General features: G+C 44.7%; 1 non-coding gene across 1 annotated transcript; it reads right to left on the reverse strand.

Moving 5' to 3' along the window:
• Nucleotides 1–8,156: 8,156 nt before the first annotated feature.
• trnak-uuu (transfer RNA lysine (anticodon UUU)) lies at nucleotides 8,157–8,229 on the reverse strand. Its single transcript has one exon. It is a non-coding gene; the product is annotated as a tRNA-Lys (tRNA).
• Nucleotides 8,230–10,450: the final 2,221 nt, after the last annotated feature.

Below are 10,450 nucleotides of genomic sequence, written 5' to 3' on the forward strand. Positions count from 1 at the left end.
CATCTACCAGGTCAGTGTTAGCAGACACTATTGCAAGCAGGACAAGCTGAATCTCTGCCATCCTTCCTGATCGTGAGTCACAACATCCCAAACAATATCCCGGTGAATGTCAGCGACATTGCATTCGATAGATGTCTCCATTGATGTCAGGGATCAAAATAAAGGAATAAACCGATACTTGTCCAAACTATGACATTCAGATCATTCTGTGGAGTGAATCGACACTATAAAATGATGGGGACAGAAAAATTTAAAAAAAAATTAGAAGAAAAATCTTCCTGGGTATCAGAATCAAGGTGATATACAAATCCACTGTAAAATGGTTAATCGAACTGCGATTAGTGTAGCTGTGAGCAACCACTGACAGCTCCTGCAAACTGGATTCGATCCAGATCACTGGTACAGGTTCTCACTGCTGGGAGCAGAAAGACCTGACGAACACTGGAGTTCAGTTCTTCGCCCAACTCACGAAGCTTAGCAGATTGGTAGCAAATTGGACACTGAAAAAAAAAGATCTCCTCTGGTGTGTCGAATGGAGGTTTTCTCCAGTGGTTGTACAACGAGTAGTTAAACCTGTCCAACACATCATTGGCATCAGTCTACCCGCCATCGAGTACATACATACAGAAAGGTGCCGGTAAAAATGCTGGTAATATCTTGAACGATGACACCCGCCCTTTCTGTAGACTGTTTTTTCCCACTCTCCTCGGCACAGAGGCTACACACCATCCACACCACGGCCACCGGACTCAAAAACAGTTGATTTCTCCAAACCGTCAGACTGATCAACACCTTCACACATTAACCCACCCCATCGCACTCGAAGACTTCTACATACAAATAGCACAGCGTCACCGTATGTACATGCAATCCTTCTATGCTTATGTATAAAATAGTAAGAAACGTTTTTAAAGCAGATCAGTACACAGGTAATCATCAGAACCAGAGCCGCAGTTTTCCCGGTGCAATATTTTGTTTTCAGTTTCTGGCGACAAATGGCGACAAATCGATCAAACGTGAAGGTAACGGTGAACCAAACGGAACAGTCTTTGGTACACACAGCAGTACAAAGATAATGCTACACAATGGGTAGATGTCCAAGAAGGATCCTGGGAAATAAAAACTAATCCTCCTCAGTATAACGGCAGTGCTCACAGCCATGAGGTCCACCGTTGCCATGGCCACCAGGTAGCGAGTTGTGCAGGTGGAAAGGCCACATATTCCCCGGGACAGGATCCCAATCGCCACTAAATTCACTGCAAAAACAGAGAAGAGAAATAACATCGAGAAAACTCAGAGCAGCAGATTTCTGTGCTCGGTGTATATTGCCCTCTACTGGAGGATGTCGGAAGGTTTAACAAGTGATAATGTCCATCATTCTCCCTTCCAAACATCCAACTCCCCGTGTGCAACCGAGACAAAGTGCTGGCATCAGCTGAAAGCGAAACTCAACTTGTTATGTCAGAACCAAGATACAGGTCCACCTATTGCAGCAGTAACAGGGAATATGCGGGGAAATCAAGTCCAAAACACACCAGGGCTGTGAGGGATTTGAGTCCCAAGTTTATTCAGAAGGCCCAAGTTTATTCAGAAGGTTCAAAAAAACGGCGGAGTCGATCCCAGCGCAAGATTTCAGTTGTAATATTTAACAGAGGTTTGGATCGGTGTGAAAACGATAGGAATGGTTTTGAAGAACATCTATTGGTGCAGGTAAATTGGATTAGGTTTAAAATCATGTCGGCATAGACTGAATGGAAAGAAAGTTTACTTCTGTGCCGAAATACTCTAATAATCTGAAAAGGAGAAACAATATCTTCTGGTTCAGTTCCGCCTTTTATTATTTTAAAGATATTTCTGGAAGACACCACAATACCAGAGATGGAAATATAAATTCCTGTTCCAACCATAAACTCACAAAATTGGAAAGAGAGACCAAGAAAACTGTTCAAACGCCATCTGAATTTATTAAGTAAATGGTCAAACCCATGGAAGTTATAAGGAAAAAATGGTTCAGATTGTCCTACGTGTCCCTGACAGCACCGCCGGAGAATCAGATTCAATTCTAAACTCGGTGACTGTCTGTGTGGAGTTTGCACGTTCTAACTCTGACCACACGGGTCCCTCCTGGGTGCGCCGCTTTGATCACATATCAGGAAGTGATGCGTGCTGCTCGGCCAATTAGACGCTGCAAATTGCTTCAGGTGTACATGTGGATGATGTAGTCTGAACCGAACTGAACAAATGTGGAGAGAATAAGAGATTGATATTGTATTAGTGTAAATGGGTGTCTGATAGGCAGTGGGGACTCGATAGTCTGAAGTGCCTCCTTTCGTTCCGTAAGTCTCGATGATTCAGTGGCTCTAAGAGCCAGGAAGTCATGGCGGAACGCTTTGACTAATAGATCTGCATTGTCTGATGCATCTGCTATCAGATTTCAGGCTCCGCTCTCTAAGAAACCCGTGAATATCTCAGAAATGTGCGAAAAAATCGATTGGAATGATCCCCGAGAAGATGATGTGTTGCGTGGACAGCCTGGAGTCGTTCTGAGGGGATCTGATGACCAAATAAACTAGACAGAGAGTAAATTTGCCAATGACAGGAACGTCACGAACCGGGACCCAGAATACGAAAATGACCAGCAAAGTAAAGACTGAAATGACAAGTGGGAAATAAGTTTACTGGTCTGGATGGGACGGCTGGGCCAGCAGGGAATCCCCATTCCATTCATACAATTGGAATATCGAAGCGCACAAAACACGGGCTTTTTAAGCCCACCTCGGTGATGTAAATGCAACTATCTATCTTCACAAATCCCCTTGGCCTGAATTGGTAAGCTAAAATTTAAATACATGTGTTCATGAGAATTCCTTCACTCACGGTCACGCTATTGAGTTGCGTGCATAGGTCAGTACAGTGGTGGGACCCCAAATAATAGTTAAGGAATATTTGGCGCAAACGTGAATTAATTTTAACAATCAATGGACTTTTAACAATCTATAAACATACAGCAGTATTTCACAGACTGTAAGAGTGACGTCACTGACCAATGAGTACTGGGAACATTTGCTGGGACAATTGAATTAGTTACTCACACAGTAAAGACCATTTGCCCGGTTGTAAACATGAGCAGCTGATCACTCTCAGTAACTCCAGAGCAATCGATTCTGTGGGTTTCAAACAGAAGAAGGTTAACACTTTCGCTGTGTTTCACCAGTTAAAAAGCTTATTTAGCCAACAGCAGCAGAGGAAAAAGAGAGACATAGTATCACCAAAAGCCAAATAAAATAGGAATTACTTGGATCATTTGCGATACGCAACTATTTTAAAGCATTTGTTTGCATCCTTCAATACAGTCGCCAAAACTTCAACAACATGGATTTTATCTGCGAATTATGACTATTTATTATCAGGCAGTAACCGGGCTACTTGTCAACTTCTTCGCCGGATGTCTCTCTGTGGTTCTACAATCTGACCTTCCAATAAACTTTAAACGCTCAGAAAAAAAACAGTAGTTCCAGTATTATTATTATTATTATTTCCTTTTATGGTTGTTGTTATTACTTATCGCTATTACCATTAGAACTAGTATAATTATCATTACTAGTGCCATACATTGAGGATGTAGGATCGTGGAAACGATATCACTGTTCCACTCTTGGCTCAAGCAAAACCATAGCATCAGCAGGCAAACATTTTTAGCTATAGATCAAACTGGGAGACAATCTAGAGTGTAAAATTACATAATCAACAAAATAAATTTATAGGTGCTTACCAGGGACACCAACATTTGCAATTATGATATAATATACTTTCCTGATACTGTAGAATGTCTCCAGCATGTTCTAACGTGATGGATCTGTTCCGTTGATTTACAAGCAACGACACTGAGGTATTTGTTCCGGCTGTCTTTAGTATACATCTCCACATCTCCACAGGGACAATAAGGTTACATCATCATTCAGATTCACAATTGTTTTAATTAAATCTGGCGTCGATATGTTTGAAACTGTTTGGATGTACTTATCTATGAATACCCCAGAGTACCGACAATTCTAAACAAGTTAATCAAAGATTAAGGCGAATTTCTTTCAATCAAAGATGAGGCTCATCATTAAAGCAGGCTGGTGTCAATCAACAGATCCCGTATTATTTCACTGTGGGCGTTTGCTCAGTTGTGGCCGATAGTCAGTACTATTTGCTACAGTCAACTCTAATTCTATTAATACCAAATGTGACCCTCTTTAACTGACAGATTTCAAATTAAAAACTTTATTTGATCTCAAACATGAAACACCTATATTGACCATAGCTTGAAAGATTGATAGATGTCCTCAATTTTACTGAAACTACACGGTTAATAATGTTCCAATTGTTAAAAAAATACCAATAATTTATTCCAGTATCAAACTTTCGATATAAACTTCAAATAAAATTGATTTTAAAGCCGCACAATAATACGAAATGTCAACTTAGTTCCGAAAAACACTTCTAAGAATGTGAACTTCTAAATGGTTTACTTAACTAAACACTTCTATTAATACTGTGCCGTAAATCACATCAAACATTTTACTACATGGTTAGGTAGATTTTTGAAACAATACTGTCCTCAGTCAGTACATTACCTTAAATAATTCTGCTCATCAAACTGATGACGGACTTTGTACCAAACATGCTCGGGACTCAAATCAACTGCACTCCACTGGAACACTCGTTTATATACGACTGGCAACTTTACAGCGGCCAGTTTATCCACCAACCCATATTTTTTTGGAGAGTGGAAGGATACCGGAATTCCCATTGGAAAACTGATAGACACCAGAAATGTCACCCACCCCGCGAGTCTCTCTGAAATAGCTCTGAAGCTGCACACTCTGTACTATCCATGGTCCTGAAGCTGCACACTCTGTACTATCCATGGTGCTGAAGCTGCACACTCTGCACTATCCATGGTCCTGAAGCTGCACCCTCTGCACTATCCATGGTGCTGAAGCTGCGCACTCTGTACTATCCATGGTCCTGAAGCTGCCTACTCTGTACTATCCATGGTGCTGAAGCTGCGCATTCTGCACTATCCATGGTGCTGAAGCTGCACCCTCTGCACTATCTATGGACCTGAAGCTGAACAATCTGCACTGTCCACGATCATAAATCTGCACATTTTGCACTGTCCATGGTCCTGAAGCTACATACTCTCTGCACTATCCAGTCCTTTCCGACTCTAGGGTAGGCCGCTATGACATATATCACTGTCAATCTTTAACATGCGAACCTGCTAAGGATCCGGCCTGAACACTGGGTCGAAGAGCCTCTGCTGGTAGCCCCGGATCACGACAGTCTTTAGTTTCTGTTTTATTTCACCTGGCCGTGTGGGTTCTGGCCCAGCCCCTTTACTTTTTTGGACTTCCTCCAATTGCCTGCTTGTCTCCTCATTTGCGCCCACTTGTTCCTAATTTTTCACTCATTACCCTGGCCATTTAAACCCCGCCTTGACTAGCATTCTCTGCCAGTTCGTCCCAGTTCTGACCTGTGTCGTTCTAGTCTGTCATTGCGACTTCTGCCAACCGATTTTGCTCGTTCCTGTGTTTTGGATTTTGCCTGTTCCTGGACCTGATTTTTTTCCTATGCGCTCTGGATTGTCTGCTCATGCCTGACTGCCTTCCCTGGTAAGATCTCAGCCTGCCATTTCGGATTCGTGCCTACCTTCTGTTTTTGAAAGACTGTTGCCTTTGTGCTCCCTCATAAACCCTGGAGTATTCGTTGGTGTACACTTGAGTCCTGCCGAAACCCGACAGAACCTCTTTCCAGTGTTCAAGTTCTAATACTGAATTCTAATTAAGCTACAAGCATTTCCCTCTGCCCTGCATGATTTTTTTCTGCGTTATGAGAGAATAATGTCTGTCTACTTAGCTATCTATCTGTCTGTCTGTCGGTCTGTCTTTCTCTGCATAATGTCCATATTTACCCGACAATCGGATGTTCGAAGCAATAACACAGCAATTCTGGCTTTGCAGTACGAGAAGTATCTCGTTGTCTTACTGACTCTTCCGCCCTCCCTGCTGCTTCAGTTTTACGTCAGCTGATACACGACGGATACAGGCACGTCAGCCAACCGAGCCCATCAAACCTACTCTTAGACTAATCAAACACAGATCACATTCTTACTTTGCCACTCATTCCCTTTGTATTTTCCAGAAGTAAAGACGAAACATTGCACTGTCGTTTTGCCAACAATCAGTGTTGTGCTTTGTTTATTAAAAAACACTACCCTTCTCTTTAATCTGTGGGCCTAGAATACTTAAAGGTAAACCCATAGGCTACGGGTACAGTTCAGTAACGGGGAGAGTGAAATTGAGTGAAGTTATCCCCTCTGGTTTAAGAGCCTGATAACTGAGGGTATTAACTTCCGGTACTTGGTGGTGTGGGTCCTGATAACGGTAGCGACCAAAGCACATGTCCTGGGTGGTGGGGGTCCTGAAGGCGGTTACGAGAAATGTACACGGTCTGGGTGGTGGAGGTCCTGAAGGCAGTTACGAGAAATGTACACGGTCTGGGTGGTGGAGGTCCTGAAGGCGGTTACGAGAAATGTACACGGTCTGGGTGGTGGGGGTCCTGAAGGCAGTTACGAGAAATGTACACGGTCTGGGTGGTGGAGGTCCTGAAGGCGGTTACGAGAAATATACACGGTCTGGGTGGTGGGGGTCCTTGATGATTGACGTTGCTTCCCTGTGTCAGTGCTCTGTGTAGAAAATGGGGTAGCAACAACCAGACAGAATGTGCCAATGCAATCTCACCAATCACTTCCCCAAGTGCAGTGTAAGTTAGACTGTATAACGTCCTAACTTTAATATTTAATACTCTGACTGATGAAACGTCTTCATCACCGTTCTGCCTTTATCTGAAGCTACTCTAGGCGAACTTTGTCCTTGTGTTTTTAGTTACCTCCGCTCTGTAACACTTCCTCGTTTCGCGCCACACACTGTGCACGTTTCTCTTCCCAATATGAAACACTCCTCACCGATCCGAACTGAACCTCACTTGTGATGCTTCGGTCCACTTAGCAACTGATCCAACTGATTAACACGATGTTTTCGCTCACGGAACAGCCACTCGCTGGATTTTTTTTTTGTTTGTTTTTGGCACCATTCTTTCTAAACTCCAGTCTGTTGTGCGTAAAAATCCCAGGAGATCAGCAGTTTCTGAGATACTCAAAGCACCCTGGGCGGCACCTGATTAATTAGCTTGTTTATTTCGGCTTTTTTTCTTAAAGAGGTGTCGGATGCGCTCCAGAGCGCTCCGGCTCCGTCTGCACCCCTGGTGTTGGTGGTATCGCCCATCAGTACAATCAACCATTTTTATTCGGAAGTAGTAAAAAATGAGCGACATCTTATCAAATAAAAATAATTTTGAATTATTGCTTTCAAACTCCGATAGGAAAACGAGACCCATAGCAATTGCTAAGAACAACAGCGGCGGAATTTCAGTTGCGGGAAGAGGGAATAAAGCTCCATAGATCTTGGTGCGTATTCTGAATTATTATGATTCAATAAATATTTTATTATACAAAAATATATAGTAATGTGATAATTACCGCGCGGGAAGATGATCGAGAAGGAATGTTGTGGATCAAAAAGGAGGACGGAGATGCGCAGAGGGAAACGGGACAAGGTCTGCACTGGTGGAGAGGCCGGAAGATTTTGTGTGTGCACAGGCGGTGCCGGCTAACGTGGGTTGTTAAAGGCCGACGAAGGACGCGCCATGTCCTGGGCAGTTGCAGTGGGTGAATATGGGGTTTAATGCTTTCTGGGTAATTACAACCCATTCTAAATTCACTACACTGTCACGGAGACACTGAGCGCTACAACACAGAAGCCGGACCCGAGCGCATTCAGTCTGGGCTGAAATATTATTCAGCCTCGTTCCATCGAGCTGCACCCGGACAGCAGCGCTCCATACCCCGTCCACCCGTGTACTTACCCAAATCTCTCTGAAATGTTCAAATCGAATCGGCACCCATCCCTTCCGCTGGCAGTTCGATTCAGGCTCTCTGCATCCTCTGGGTGAAGACATTCCGCCAGTTGGTTTGGCTGGGAAAATTTACATTTCATCGGATGGATGTGAATGTGCTGATGGAGAATCAGTCTGCGATATAAAGTGAGCGCCTGAACAGGGACTTGAACCCTGGACCCTCAGATTAAAAGTCTGATGCTCTACCGACTGAGCTATCCAGGCTCTGTTATACTGGAAACACACACACACATACACACACACACACACACACACACACACACACACACACACACACACACACAGACACACACGCACACAGACACACACACACACAGACACACACGCACACAGACAAATACACACACAAATACACACACACACACACACACACACACACACACACACACACACACACACACCCCTACATTCCAGTTTTCTTACGCCAAACCATTTACAACGTTTTGGATTCCATGAATTGCATCGGAAAAATCAAGAGAATTATCTTCCGCTGAACTATCGCAAGCCTCAAACTGGTCTGGCAGGGTCTGGCACCCAGGCGTGTCGTGCAGGAAGAAGATATTTAAGGCAAATTGAAGAAGTGAAAGTGAGCGAGTTCGGGAGATCGCAGAGGCAGGGGCAGAACAAGGAGAGAAAGGGTCTGATTGGCGAAGCTGTATTTATTTTAATGCAATGAGTGCCGGATACGGCAGATGGTGTTGCAATGGGCGGCTGGTGCGACTAGAGGCGGACCCAAGTGCAGGAGACAGGCACAGAAGACAGGCTTGGACTCGACTTGAAACTTGGAACCAGGACCTGGACTTGACTCGGAACTCGGAACCAGGACGTGGACTTGACTCGGAACTCGGAACCAGGACCTGGACTTGACTCGGATCTCGGAACCATGACCTGTATTTGACTAGAAACTCGGAACCAGGACGTGGACTTGACTTGGAACTCGTAACTAGGACCTGGACTTGACTTCGATCTCCTGCGCTTCACCTGGAACACGGCGGCGACAACATCAAAACAGTGATGGACAATTTATATCTTGGCTTGGAGGAGCGGCAAATGGTCAGCAATTCTCAGCTAGACACGAAGAGACAGAATTCGTAACTCGGAGTAGCGGCACATGGCCGGAACTACTCAGCTGGAAAAAAGTCGATAGAAAAGAAACAATAATGACAGTCCATTAGTATCTAGACACGGAGAAGCTCATGAAGACGGTCCCTTATTCTTGGCCGCTCGGAGTGGCGACAATCGGCCAGCAAATCCCAGCCGAACATGAAAACGATAGAACTCGCATCCTAGCTCGGAGTGGCGGCAAAACGGCCGGCGACTCAGCTGGACACGAAATCGACTGAATTCACGAAGCAGCCACAGGCACCAAAGCAACCAGAGCCCACAATTCTAGGCTGCCGCGGGACGAGCATAGCCACACCGGCTATGGTGACGAACCAGCAGCGAGTAGCTGAAAGCCGGAGTTTTTATGCTGCTGGTTCGAATGAGGATCAGGTGCCCTAATCAAGGAGCCCAGTGGAACACAGGGAAAAGGAAATTAACTGAAATGAGTAGTGAACGGACCGGACCACGACACATGGATCGGAACACGGACTGGGATATCAGAGTGAGGGATATGGCAGATGGATTCAGGCCATAGATCGGAATACGGGACTGGGATATCGGAGTGACGGATATGCCAGATGGATTCAGGCCATGGATCAGAACACGGGACTGGGATATCGGACTGACGGACACGGCAGATGGATTCAGGCAATGGATCAGAACACGGAACTGGGATATCAGAGTGAAGGATACTGGAAATGGGTTAAGGCCATAGATCGGAACACGGACTGGGATATCAGAGTGATGGATACGGCAGATGGATTCAGGCCATAGATCGGAACACGGACTGGGATATCAGAGTGATGGATACGGCAGATGGATTCAGGCCATAGATCGGAACACGGGACTGGGATGTGGGAGTTATAACACAATCACGGCTGACGAATGAGCAATACTGACAGATCAGCGTTCCGGGTTACAGATCCTACACTAGTGATAGACGTGGAGGTAGTGTTGTTTATCATCAACTAATCTAGGTTAGGCAAGTCTCTACACAACTATTAATTAATCAAAACTTGCACTTTATTGACTCTACGTAACCATTTTGATCCCCGGCCAACAACTCAAACATAAATTCTACTGTTCCCCCTGTACCAAAAACTCCTCCAATTTACAACACTGAAATAGGAGATCTCCCATTGGTCAAACGATCGATACATCTTCTCCCAGCACCCGGCATGGGGTCGTGCTTGCGATAGCTAGTCTCGGGAGTTGCCGCTGTTTTGTGTTCAATTCCTCATCTTCTTACACTCTGCTTATCTGTGCAAATGTTGAGATTCAGTCTCGTTGGCTCTGTCCAATCTGGCTAATGTGTGTCAGC

This window comes from Mobula birostris, chromosome 13 (genome assembly GCF_030028105.1).
Source record: "Mobula birostris isolate sMobBir1 chromosome 13, sMobBir1.hap1, whole genome shotgun sequence".
Lineage (NCBI taxonomy): Eukaryota > Metazoa > Chordata > Chondrichthyes > Myliobatiformes > Myliobatidae > Mobula > Mobula birostris.